This window comes from Pleurodeles waltl, chromosome 7 (assembly GCF_031143425.1).
Source record: "Pleurodeles waltl isolate 20211129_DDA chromosome 7, aPleWal1.hap1.20221129, whole genome shotgun sequence".
Taxonomy (NCBI): Eukaryota; Metazoa; Chordata; class Amphibia; order Caudata; family Salamandridae; genus Pleurodeles; species Pleurodeles waltl.
The window spans coordinates 44,738,389-44,751,678 of NC_090446.1; the positions used below are offsets into that span (position 1 = coordinate 44,738,389).

The following is a 13,290-nucleotide window of genomic DNA, read 5'->3' on the forward strand; positions in this document are numbered from 1 at the left end:
AGGAGCCAGTTGTTTAAGAATGAGAGCGGGGTCTAGTTTGGTGGTAGCGAGATCCTTTTCCAAATACAAGCAGCAGTAAAGTGATGGTGAGAACTAGCATACAGCAAGATCCTGGATCATAACTGTGGATGTCCTACTCAATAGCTCAGTCTCTGGACAGGGATTCTGCCTGGCCACTTCTGTTCCATGCCTGGAGATGAAACTAGTGTCCCTGCCCATGCCACAAACCTCAAACAGACCCGTTCCAGGCTCTCACAGTGACATACCCCTATCATGTTTAACTAGTTTGCTGCTAGCTGCCCAGGAAGGTCTCATGTTGTGCAGCCTCCTATTACACAAGCTCCTTGTAACTAATGGGACATGCCTATGTTGACTATGTGCCCTTTTTTCAAACCAGCATGTAAAATGCGAGTCAGGAACCTTCACTCATCGCTAATGTGGCAGAAACTTCCCAGACCATGCCCAGGCTGACGTTTATGCCATACAGTCCTCAGCCGGTGGTGATTTGCCTCTGCCGAATTCCCACACGCAGATGGAAAGAATTCCTCCACCACAAGACCATTGAATGCTGAAGGCAAGTAACCACCACCTCGGATGAGCTTTTGGTTTGGTTTGGTTTAGGTGATGGTGGAGGCATCAAGGAACAGCTGTAGAGTGGTTTAAGTCAGCTGCTTAACTTGCAGCCCTGAACAACTTCAGGAATATTTTCCCACTACTAAAAGCATTGCTCAACATTTCTTTTTACTAAGAAATACAAGAAACCTATCAGCAAAGAATGTACACAAAGGTGCGAGACAGACGACTTCACAGCTTTACACACCTCCAGTTTAAAATCATCATATTGTGTATACATTTTAATAGACTGCTTCATAAGGTAGAATTATTGAAAAAGGCCTTATCATTTCCTCTGACTAGAGTAGGACCAATAATTTGTAGTGTGCTTTAAGGTCTAAACATGTTGACCTATTCTCTCCACAAATATCATTGTAATAATCTGCTCCTATTATTCTTTTTTAGTCCTGTCATTACCTTTTTTGCCTTGTCATTACTTGGGGCCAATCCCTCCTGAAAACTACACTCCTAACTACAGGCCTATTGGACAACTGGCACCTTTGATCAACACCACTAAAATTCCTTGTCAAAGGGTGTGTCAATTCAGAGTTGAGACTAGTGAGTGTGTGTGTGTGTCCTCTTAACCTCCTATTAGCTACGTCACCAACAGCAACTCCGGCCACTTCTTAGATTGGTCTAGTAGCTTTTAGATGTTTGCTCACTTGGTCAGAAAAAGTAAAGATGTTCTTAGACAGTTGATCAACACCTGGTTAGCTAGAACTAAAGGGAAAACTAATATTGGCCAGTGTGAAACTTCACTAAAATATTTTGGGTTGTATCATCTTGCAAATGTTCTTTTTAGCTGGCTACATCCCATTTACTTGTAGGATGCTTGGACGTTATCAAGAAAACGGTACAAAAAATAATTCAATAGGTGTCTTGAAAGAAATACTATACCTCTGACTGTCTGCAGTTTTAAAAAATATATTTTAAATATCTCTTAGTCCTGTGATATTCACAATTCAGACATGTGACGGGCTGGCCATATCCCGCCCGCACATGAGCCTGACTTGTGCTGACATTGCCGGGGCTGCACAGGAACATCCCAGCGTCACCACCAAGGAGCGGCAAGCTTCCGACACGTCGCAGGAAGGAGGAAAGTTAAAAGGGTCGGTGTCAGCGGAGGTAGAGGAGGAGGAAGACTGCGCGATAGAGGACTGGAGGAACGAAGGACGAGACGGCGAAAGGACGGAGGACGAGGAGACCCATCGAGACGAGAGGATTTGGATGCCGGGAGAGCGGTTCCTTCCCAACCGACGGGAAGTGATCAACCCAGCGGCAGACAGAGGTTCAAACACCGCGGTAGCCCAGGAAGACGGAGCGCTGGGTCCCGCCATGCTTCTGGAGAAGCGTGGCATTTCCAGGTGTCTGGGGAAACTGGCCTGAGGGTCGGGAGGACGGGAGGGGGAAAGACTAAAGGGGATGCACAATATTTTCACGAGGAAAGGTTGGGTGGCATAAGGAAAAGAGCACTTATTTGCACAAGAGAAGTGTCTAAGCACCGCATAAGGAAAAGAGCACTTATTTGCACAAGAGAAGTAAGAAGGCACTGTGTAAGAAAAGAGCCTGTATTGGAATAAGAGAAGTGACAAAGTTGCGAGTAATAGATAGGGAAAGCACACCCTTAAAAGACAGAGAGTAGAAGCAAAAGAGAGATCAGAAAGAAGAAAGGTAGGAAAAGACCGTGACAGAATCACTGGCAGAAAGGGGAAGAAAAGAGAAAAGCCTGCAGTCCAAGAAAAACACAGGAAAAGAAGGGAAAAGACATCAGGAAAGAAAAAGAACGAAGCATAAAGAAGGAAAGTCAGGAGGAGATAGAAAAGGGAAATACAAAACGAGTGAATTAAAGAAAAAATCACTTACCGCTATCCCTCTGTTTCTTTTCGCGTGCGCTTCCCGGCAAACCTATGAGACGGAGGGAAAGAAGAAGAAGAGTGAGACCCAGAAACCTGCATAACATCATCAAACGAAATCCGGAAGAAACAAAGAGGAGAAAACACAAACCGCAAGAGCACAATTCCAATTTATATACAATAAATACCACTTATATACCTGACGACCGACTCCTGCGTGATTAATGCCCTTCAGTATCGCTACAAGACACAAAAAGGAGTTTATGCCCAAATTAAAAGTACACCATGAAGCAAACTGAATGATCTTATCGCCAACCGCCCCCTCCCACCCCCAACAATTTATGCCACATAAAACTTGGCAGAATTTGTGAGAATTTCAATCTTTTTACCTCAGAGCGTCAGAAAGCCCATGATATAACCACACTAAAACAGGGGACTCTAAGAATGATTAGTAGGTATCCCCAATATCAAGACATACATGGGCTCACATCCAAACCTTCTGTAATCATCAATTGTCATTGATTTTGTTGATCGGTAAATATGCCTAATACGCCTCCTGCCAGAGAGAGTGCCAGATGTCCTTTCTTCTGAAGAGCAAATGTTCCCATGTTTACATTGTAATACTCCCCGCCATTGCCTCTCTGATAAGCACTGGTATTATAAATGTTTCTTTTTTGAACACTGACATTTTTATTGATCCCATAAGGTGATGTCATGTCTATCCTTTTCTGGTGCTATGGATGGAAGATGTACGTCTCAGTATGAACAATCGCCTAGTTTTTTTCATTCCTTCTTCTTTCCAAAGTTCTCAAGTTGTGCAGGTCAATGAGTGAGTAGCTCACAAAGCCCAGAGATTTTGCTTTGCATCCTTGGACTTGTAGTTCTGATTTTACTATTGGACAAAAGCACAATGCAAGTCCCCAGAATGCATTGGAAAACCCTTGCCTGGATAAGCTACTCATGCATGGACTTGGAAAACTTAAAAGCTCTGGCTTGCCATTTTGCTAAACCACGAAATAAATGAACACGCTATAAGGAATTAGCACATGCATCGTCATGTGCACTAAACCAGTCTTCATTTTAAATTTCTTCATAGCATACATTTAATTTTGAGATTTTCCTGAGGACTTTGTAAAGTTTTTATTGCTGAACGAAGTCTCAATCTATGATCATTGGCCTACCAATGGTTCATCGAGTTTCCCGCTTTTTCTAGGCCTAACATCAATCAATCAAAACCAATCAATCAGCTATTTCTAGAGCGCACTACTCACCCCTAGGTTCTCATGGCGCTAGGGACACTCTCTTAGTTTAAGATACCCGTTCATTCTTTTTTCTCCTAGAAAACCTGCCTTTTTTAATATGTTTTTTGATTTATTTGTAAAGCACTTGGCACTGCTGAGTCACTGCTGAGTCACTTTTCAGAACTGTGGGCATCTCTTGGTGATCTGCATCCCACATGGCCCCTGTTTCAACCCTTTTAAAGTGGTATTGTCCACAGGCTTAATTTGTTTGACATTCCAAGATGCCACTGTGTTCAGAAATGATGTGTGGCCATATTGTAATGGTAAAACAATGACAGATCCCAGACATTACATGCTGAAAAATAAGTTGCAGACTCCATACATTGGTAGTTGGTTTCTTTCTAATTAGATAAGTCGCCTTTCTATAGTATGTACAGATTGCTCCGTTCATCCCCCCATCAGTTTCCAAGCTGTTAACAGCTTCCAAAGATCCACCAAGTCATTTTAACACAAAGAATCTGAAAAGTATAAAGGTTAACAAATACATTGTTAGGGGTGTTTTAATCTCATAACGTTTGGAATTAATAAGTGACAACTTTTTTAAAGTTAGAGTTTATTGAGGACAGCAAGAAACAACAATTCAATAATTATTGTATGGTATAAGAACAAGAAATAACACAAAAGTACTAGGCATAAATACAATTTGTGAAAGTAAAATTGTTAAGAATAAATATAAGTAGTTGTACATTTAAGCTGCATGAAACTATCGTAACGTATGAGGTGTGGGGGGTGGGGAAATAAGGGGAAGGAAAAAATACATAGCTGAACCGTGTAAGTTAAAAAAAAAATAGTAATAAAACTGTAGACACTGTGAAGTGGAGAAAAAAGTAAAAGAGTACATATGCATTATGCTGACATTATTTAAATCATCTATTAATATAAGTATAAATATACAATACAAATAGACAGAGGGAATTGGAGGAATTGAAGGTGGTCCCTCACTTCATCAGACACAGTAATACTTGTATTCATGAGGATAAACGTGTAGTTAGTGGAAGCCTTAAAGGAACTCTCTTGATGGCTAAGGAAATGGATATAGGAGAAACACAGTTGGTGTCTAGTCTATGAAGAAAACAAATGGCATTCCACCAGGACTTAAAAGTAAAAACGTTACGTTAGGTGCCTGTTTACAGTTTGATGTTTGTAGGAAAGTGAAGTGTTATGTGGTGTGGGGGTTAGTTCTCACCATGTAAAACTCTCACAATACCCTAGAAATGGTCCTAACATTAACACTAGTAATTTCTTATCTCAGTCCTGGTAAGGTGGCAGAGGGCAGTCAGGCTTTACTTAGAGGACCGTGCTAAGCATTGCACAGCAAAAACATGAACTACAAGTAATTGACACCAATCGAAAAAAATCTGATACCAGTTTCTAAAAATATAACTTATTTTATGTAAATTTAGACACCAAAACAAACAGTATGGTACAGTAGAACTGGATATATCAATTTTAGAAGCAATAGAAATCCATTGAAGAAATGGCTTTTAAATGTTGCACTGAAGACAGTGGCAAAAAGTCAAGCGTTTCGAAAATGCAATTAAAGATGAGTTGTGATCCGTCCCTGGGACATGATCACAACAGTGTCTAGGTGCAGAGCTGTCCTGGCTGTCCATGGTGCAGAACGGGACTCGCATTGAAGACAATGGCAGGGATGCCACTGGTGAGAAATGACCACTTGTAGGTCGAGCTACAGGGAACTTTGCAGGCTTAAGGTGCTGCAGGCCCTGGGACAAGGCCACAACAGTCAGTTCACGTCTACCAGGTCCGTGGGGTCCGGGCGCAGAGTTGTCCTGGCTGTCCGTGGTGCTGAACGGGTTTGTGCTGGTGCTGATTTTACCACTGGCACAAGGACTCTGACAAGGAGATGCAAAATCTCAGCTGGGACTGGATTGCTGATTTTGGATGCAGGTTGCACGCTATGCCCTGCACCTGCAGCATCGAGTGAAGGGTTTAGTTACCAAGCTGGCAACCAACAAGTCTTGGCAGCAGTAAAGGTGCAGGAATGCTTTGGGAAGTTACCAGGTGCAAAGGTGGGGAAGTAGCCACCTGAGATTTGGAGGCAGACTGGACTATGACTCCCAGAAGACCACCTGGTTTTTGATAATCCCATAGCAGGCCCAATTGTCGGTGAAACTTCGGATCCTGCAGTTGTTTTTACCTACAGTTTGCAGGGGACTGATGCTACCAGTCCAGGGGAGACTGAAGGTGCTTCTGGCATCCAAAGTTGTCCCTCTGGTTGGAAGTGATGAGTATCAGCCAAGGACAAAGGTCTATCAGGCAATTCCCAGTCTGTTACCTGAGGGATAGAATTTCCCCCTTTGGTTTTGAGCAGTGGGCAGAGTCCGTTTATCGCTGGTATAGAGCTTCTTCTTTGAGGTTGATCGATCAGATCTGAGGGTCTGATGTCAGAGGCATCCCTTAAATCCTGGATTAAGGGGAGTTTGGGGTGTGGAGACCAATGGGAAGTTAGCTCCTACAGCTAATCCACCCCTGAGGTGACTACATACTATGTGACAGGTCACCTTTAGCTACCCAGAACCCTCAATTCTGCTACTCCTAATACAGCAGAAATTATAACTTAGTGCACAGACAGGGTAGCTCACCCTGGAGCTGTGGCCAGCCTGCTTGGGATGTGCACAGTTCCTGCATGCCTAATTTCCTGCCTGTTCATGAGCAAATGTGCCTGGGGCAGCGGGAGGGCTGTTTCCTCACTGGAGGACAGCACAGATGGCTATCAGGGGTGATGTAGCCTTTGAAGCTCATCGCTCTCTGGCTCTATCCACTGGCCCAGCTGAGGGGTGTGTGGTGTGACTTCATGCCGGCCTAATCCTTTAGTTTCTCTCCTCTGGGAGCACCCAGGCTGTCTGGTAGGAGGTCAGAAACCTGTATTGGTGGCAGCAAGCACACAGGCTGCTTAGCCAAAGCACAAAGGAGGGTGGCAAACATGTGGAAACCTCTAGCGTGCCACCTGGGTGCACGCCAGCTGATCCTCGACAAAAGATTGATGTTGGAAGAGAGGGCAAGTTGTTTGACAACAAACTCGACATATCTAGACAGTACCATAATGGAGATAGTGGCCCTGGTCAGTCGGGGCTTAAGTCCCATGTTATCCTACTGACCGGCCTGCACTTATAGCATATCTTAATGGAAAGGACACTAAAGAGACATAGACGCTTATGCTTATATGTCTTCACCTTAAATGTAAAGCACCCTGCCTTCTGAGTTGCAGAGGCCTACCTTAGGGGTGTCTGACATATATATGTGTGGCAGTGCATGGGACTGTACCACTCTCAGTGTGGGCACAGCCAAACCTGATCAGTTTGCAGCTCTCTGGCAGTCTGCAATGGCAGGCCTGCCACTAGTACTTTGGGAGGATCACCCAGGGTTGCACAAACTCATGTTGCAGCCCATGGGGGCCCTTTTACCACCTATGACCTGGGTGCCATCTACTGGGGCCTTATAAGGGGGTAAAGTCTTGTCAATCAGGAAATCATCATGTCAACATAACAATCTAGGGAGAGAGCACATGCACTGGGTTCCTGGATAGAAGACTTCCTGTGCACTAACAGAGTCATGCACATCAGCACTGGTGGCAAAAAGTGTGGGCGGGTGCCCATTCATGAAGGGGCAATTCCCTGCAGTGTTATTAAATGAAAAACAACAGCCACAAACAAATCTATATTTATTGCCAGAGCTTAAATCAAACCATTGAGGAGCCAAACTCTCTAGAAAAAAATGAGCTATGAAGAAAGGGATAGCAACCTTAAGTATCTTGTTGATTTGATGCTCAACCAGTTTCCAAAACTGGAGAATTGAAGGACAATCAAATAAAATATGTTTTAAATCAGCATTTGAGCATGAACATGACTAACAAGATGAATTTGCAGTTGGTGAAAAGGAGTTTAGAGTCAGGGGGCTAAATAGCAAACAGTGATAAACAAAATGAAGGGTTGGCATAGTGTTTACAGCCTGTGTTGTATTATTAAACTGTATAAGAGAAAACATTTAAGGGAATCTTATGAGCGCAACCAAGTCTACTTTGATAGTTAACATGGTTTCCAATAACTGATTGCATATCAAACATTTCTAAAAACTTCAAACCTTTTTATGTTAATTTCTCAGGTGAAATCAAAAATAAGACACACACTCCTGGCAGACTTACTTACATAGGGATGCTTCTGTTCTTCTCATTTTGAGATCTACGATTAAAAAACATTTGAATCATTGGGCTGTACTTTATCACAAGCTGTTCCCACTTGTTCCGACCTCCAAATTGCCCCTTGAGTTCCCACTTTGACATCTGAAGCTCCACAGAGCTTGTAGGGGGGTGTACGACAGGTGGTAGGTAGAACCTTTCTTCCCCGTGTGTGGCCCAGACCATTTCTGTCCGCAGTACAGCCAGGCCCCGTATTCATCCACAAAATAATCCCAGGAGTGGTAACACTGGGCCACTTGGAATCAGCCTACCAAATCCTGCTTCAGCCAACTAATAATGGGGGTGTAACCTTCAGTCAATGTATGTCTGTTAATCAAATCAAATCACAATTACAAGGCAAAACAAATATTGATTTTCCACAAATCATTGCAAGTCAACTTTGTCTTACATGGAGAACTGATCATTTTCTGATATCACCAATATATATTGGTTTAAATGAAGGGCCTTATTTAGAGTTTAATGGAAGGGTGTCCTGCAAATCTCACAATCAGGCCCTAAAAGCCTGAAAAACAAACACATTATTGTGATGTGGAACATTGTGAATATAAAACACCATTTTTTGTTATGAAAGCTCATCATTGCTGTTTAACTAAGAGGAAGATTTAACCTTCGCTTCCTAGAAACATGAGAAGAAAGAAAGAAATGTAAGTTTAATGGAGCAAAAACCCAGATTAACAAATGTAAATTACAATTTGAAGAGATTTACACTTTGAGTAATTTGACTACTTTTGGCTATTTACAAATCCGAGTATAAGTTGCATCTAAAATAAAAAAAGGTAAGTGTAGCACCGCACATGGCCAACCACTGGTACTTCAACACCCAGCCAAAGAAAGTAAGGTAGGGAGGGAATTAAATTAAAACATTCTTAGAAATAATGTGAAAATAGATTACATTTTTTAAAAGACTTAAAATTGAAAATACATATTATTTAATGTTACAAAATTGAAAAATAGTAAATAATTAATGTTTAATTCTGAAAAATATTTTAATGTCCTATTTTGATTTTAAACACCAGTATAACAATAATGGTTATTAACATATAGCACCATGTTTGATTTCTACACATCACCTTTAATGATTAATAATGTAAAGTACATTTATTTCTTAAGCTGTTAATTTATTTTTTAATTTAAACTTTTAAAAAACGTATTTAATTTAACATACGTAAATTAATTAAAGAATTAACTGAAAATAATGGTGATAGAGCTGCAGAATTTTTCCTTTGTTCTACATTAAATATAAATACATAAAATGATTGTACATTAATAGTTGATATAAAATATTTTTAATGATGGTTTTCCTTTTCCCTATATTAATGTCGGTGCGGAGATCTTAGTATGATAAAGAGTAGGGGAAAAAGTGTTTTACCTAGAACAACAGTATTAAAAATAGTTTTATGTTAAATATTAATTTAAATTAATTTTACATATTTATTTGAAGTAGCACTATTGCCTGTATTTTAAGTTAATTCTTTAATTAATTTACATATAATAAAAAAAAGTTAAAACCATTTTTCTAAGTTGCAAATCAGCTTAGAGCCTGCTCCAATAGGAACAGTCCATCATGAACCGTCAGGCCAATTTCCTCTGAACTGAAACACAAAACTCCAGACCAGTTTCACCCTATTTAGGCCTGTCAGTAGAGGGCAGCTTAGTTTGAAAGGCAAAAAAATGTAAAAACTATTGATTGGAATGCAGCCTTTAGTAATTACGAGTAATGTCAATGTTCGATCAAAGGGGACATTAGTTGATTTGATGTTTTATAGTTGCCAAATACGTAGCCCTGGATATTAGCTAAAAGTATGTCAGACTATCAATATTATGACTGGAACACCCAGACTGTTTCGTTTGGCCTAACTCCTATCCAACAATGTATTGATGCATCAATGAACGTATCATGTCCAACTGTATCACTGACTTTTCTTTCAGTCTCTCTTCTCCTGAATATGGCACTTATTTGTTTGTTGAGATTGCTTTAGTGAGTTGTTCTCACACCTCCACCCCTGTTTTGATATGTTTATTTAACATTATATTGATGGTCCTCTGTTCCATTACATGGTACTGCATACTGTGTTTTATGTTCCCAATGAGTATTGTGTATTTTTTTCCTTCTATACTTTCCGCTTCAAGGGATAAGTACACATTTAGAGAATTGTTAAAAAAAATTAAATATTGACCTATAACCAAACGCTGCAAAAGAAAGCTGGGTGGGCTCAAGTGGGAATGACCCAGGGTTCACTTATATTACAGGAGGGTGATTGTCAGTTATTCATGGTAGGGTACAATAGCAGTAGGAGACTTCTGAAAGTGGTGAGGCATATGACCAAACCATGAATTAGAAAAGGTGAGCGAGTACGACTCCACTTAGGATCATTCTCAAGTAGGGAATGATGGTGACACAGGGGAAGTATCGGATTATGTGTTTACCAGCACAATTTGCTTAATAACCTGATCTAAATTTAATAGTTTTTACTTTTTAGAGGCATTTTCCAAGGATGGGATAGAGGATAGCAAGAAAAGGAAGCCAGGAGAGGAGAGGTCCGAAGGGATATGTTATGATTTTTTAACTGGACAGGGCCTGTCAGAAACCAGTTTGGTCGCTAACATCAGCAGCGGTGGCCCATTGTCGTTTTCTATTTACCCACCGGGGACTACAGATGTGACTTATTTGCAATAAGCCTGGTGTGGCCAGACATTAAAAGTTATCAACAGATATAAATGGAGCACCACTGATTCTGTCTGGCACAAATTCTCACACGGCTCACACGTTGTTCCTTGACAGGTTTGGTATTACAGTAGGAGCCTTCAGAATTAAATACTTGTGGTCTGGTTTGAATGCCTGGGTTCATTCCTCTCTATAACTTGTGACCTGATGCAAAAATTTACTTCTCTCCTGAGCTGCCTGTTCCATAGCTATACGTCCGTCAGACAAATGTCTAATTTTCTTGCTTCTTCATGCCCTTCCAATGTTCCCCGCATCTCATATGACACTTATCCTATGGCGGTCCATTGTCTTCATCCAATCAGAGGCCTTGGATGATAGTGCAAACAGGTGACTTTGCCCTTCTGAATTGGCCTGCAGTTTAGGAGGGTATATTAAGAAATATCTAATATCTCATTGCCACAGTGCCTGTTTGACATATGTTACTGAATGTCACAGTCTCTGCACATGGGTGGTGTAATATGAGAATATAAAGACTCTTGCATTATCCATGGTCTAAGGTCTGTGTTCTATTGCCTGCAGAAGGAAGAAATATTGATTCTGGAATTTAAATAATCTGGCAACCATTGGCCTGGATGGCTCTGCCACTGTTGGCAAGTGACCTTAGATTCCACATACCCGTTCCATCTCGAAGAACCGTGATGGAGGTCAGCCATGTACGTTAACCAGTCCTCTAGGAATTGCATTTTTCAGGGACACCCACCAGCCGCATATTTTTTCATTGTAACACCCTTCTGTATCCTCCGCCCAGTTGCCTAGAAATTCAACAGGCCCTTTACAATAGTCTGAAGCTTCTCCACTGTAGGTCGCATCGAGGACTGCACAGATTCATTCTGTTTTGCCCTTTCCGTTATCTGTGTATGATGAGCATATAAGAGGTTAACAATTACCACTGCAACTACTTCAATTTTCTGTGCTGATTTGGTGTCAGGATTTGCTGGCTCAATGTCGTTGAACTTTTCGGTGCCGCATCCAATAGTAGACTCTACTGATTTGAGCATGCCATCTAAGCCACATCATCATGGATAACAGTCGCAGATGATGGATACAGGCTCACTAGGTTACTCAGTTTATCAATGTGGAGGACCACCCAGCCCAGCGCCCATGCTGCTAGTCTTTCTGGGGTTGATGCCAACTATGCAGCGCTGCCCCAGTATGTATGATCCCGGGGTGATCAAATCTATAGGCTTAACATTTTTAACTGTGTGTGGAATGTGGGATAATCAGTTTGCATTTTGTGACCATTCGTGCCCTATAAGTGCCTGATTTAGGGTCACTTATCCAACCAACAATGATAAGGTGGTCTTCATCTTCAACCAAGAGTTCAGGGCAGACCCAGTCTCTCAGCTCCATCACTCAGCCAGCCCTTGGAAGACCACCCTGTTGAGTCACAGTTTGTCTTCTCCCTGGGCTTCCACTCCTGGCAGTGCACCTCCCTACAAATATGTCCTACTGTGCCACCGGAGGTGTTCCTCCATAGACACACCTCATTGTATGCCATGGGCCCAGCCTTTGTGACATCGGGCAAGCCACTTCCCTTCCTCAGCTTTCCTGTGTGGTGACGCCATGTTATTAAAAGGCAGCCACCCAGCGCAGCTGTGCCAAGTCATTTTATTTCTCCACTCGGCACTCAGCCACATGTGCAGCCCAGGCCTCCAATAGTTGGCAGAAGTATCCTAAAGTACTTGGCTGGTCTTCTTGCTGGGAGAGCTTGCCACATGGCGAAAACCACCGTCGCCGTCTTGCTTCGTCATGGCCCAATCAGGAATCAGCTCTCAATTGCCCAGCTACTGCTCACTTCATATCTGCCCTCCGCCTATCACAAGAGTGAGGGCAACGGAGGGTGAGCGCCAGCATCGTGGCTTGTCTAACATTTTACTCAAGTGAATGTAGACTGTAGACTGGGGGTGCCCAGAGTAGCCCAGAAAGAGAGAGTCCTACCACATCTCACGTTTAGACAAACACCCAACACACTGGTAGTCTTCTTTACACACATGCCAATAGACCCGACTCAGGCGGGAGACTCCCGATTTGTGAAGCAAAAAATTGCTTTATTTTGGCTGTCTCCCACCTGAAATTACCTCTTCTTCAACATATGTCAATGGAGAAGATACATTCTCTCGAATTTTTTTTTTTTTTAATCTTACTTTCCTCTTTTTAAATGTCGGGCATGTGTGTCTTTATCAATTTTTTGGGAGGGTTTATACTTTTGTAACACGAAATGTAGGAGGCGATCTCTCATTATCATAACCTCACAACTTCACAGAGTATTTCAGTTGGAGTGTGCAATTTGTTTTTTTTTTCTCACAAGCAAAGTCTTTCATAGATTGGGATTTTTGGCTGCCCCTCGATTGCATAATCCCTCCGTTTTTTAAAGTCTAAGAACTAAAATAAGTTTTAGGAGAAGTATAGAAAGCCCGAGAGTAAAAAATAAAATAACATAATGATTCACTGATAGGGCCTGTCCCAAGAGACTCCAAAGTGTGTGTGTTGCTGCATCAGAAACATGGCATCCTGGGACCAGGCTCACAGCCTTTAATCAGCAGGCAACACTTTATGCCTTTTGCTCATTGAGCCCTGCCTGGC

The 13,290-nt window shown here is 41.9% G+C and overlaps 1 protein-coding gene across 2 annotated transcripts in view; it reads left to right on the forward strand.

Moving 5' to 3' along the window:
- Positions 1–1,621: 1,621 nt before the first annotated feature.
- The window catches only part of LOC138303594 (olfactory receptor 5V1-like), a 47,386-nt gene continuing 35,717 nt past the window's right edge, over positions 1,622–13,290 (forward strand). The window contains exons 1-2 of one of the 2 annotated variants that reach the window (XR_011205420.1): positions 1,622–1,976; positions 2,525–2,668. The gene's annotated coding sequence lies outside the window, so the exon portion shown is untranslated. Of the gene's footprint in view, positions 1,977–2,524; positions 2,669–13,290 lie in introns of those variants that run through there. The other variant, XM_069242871.1, reaches the window with a different exon arrangement.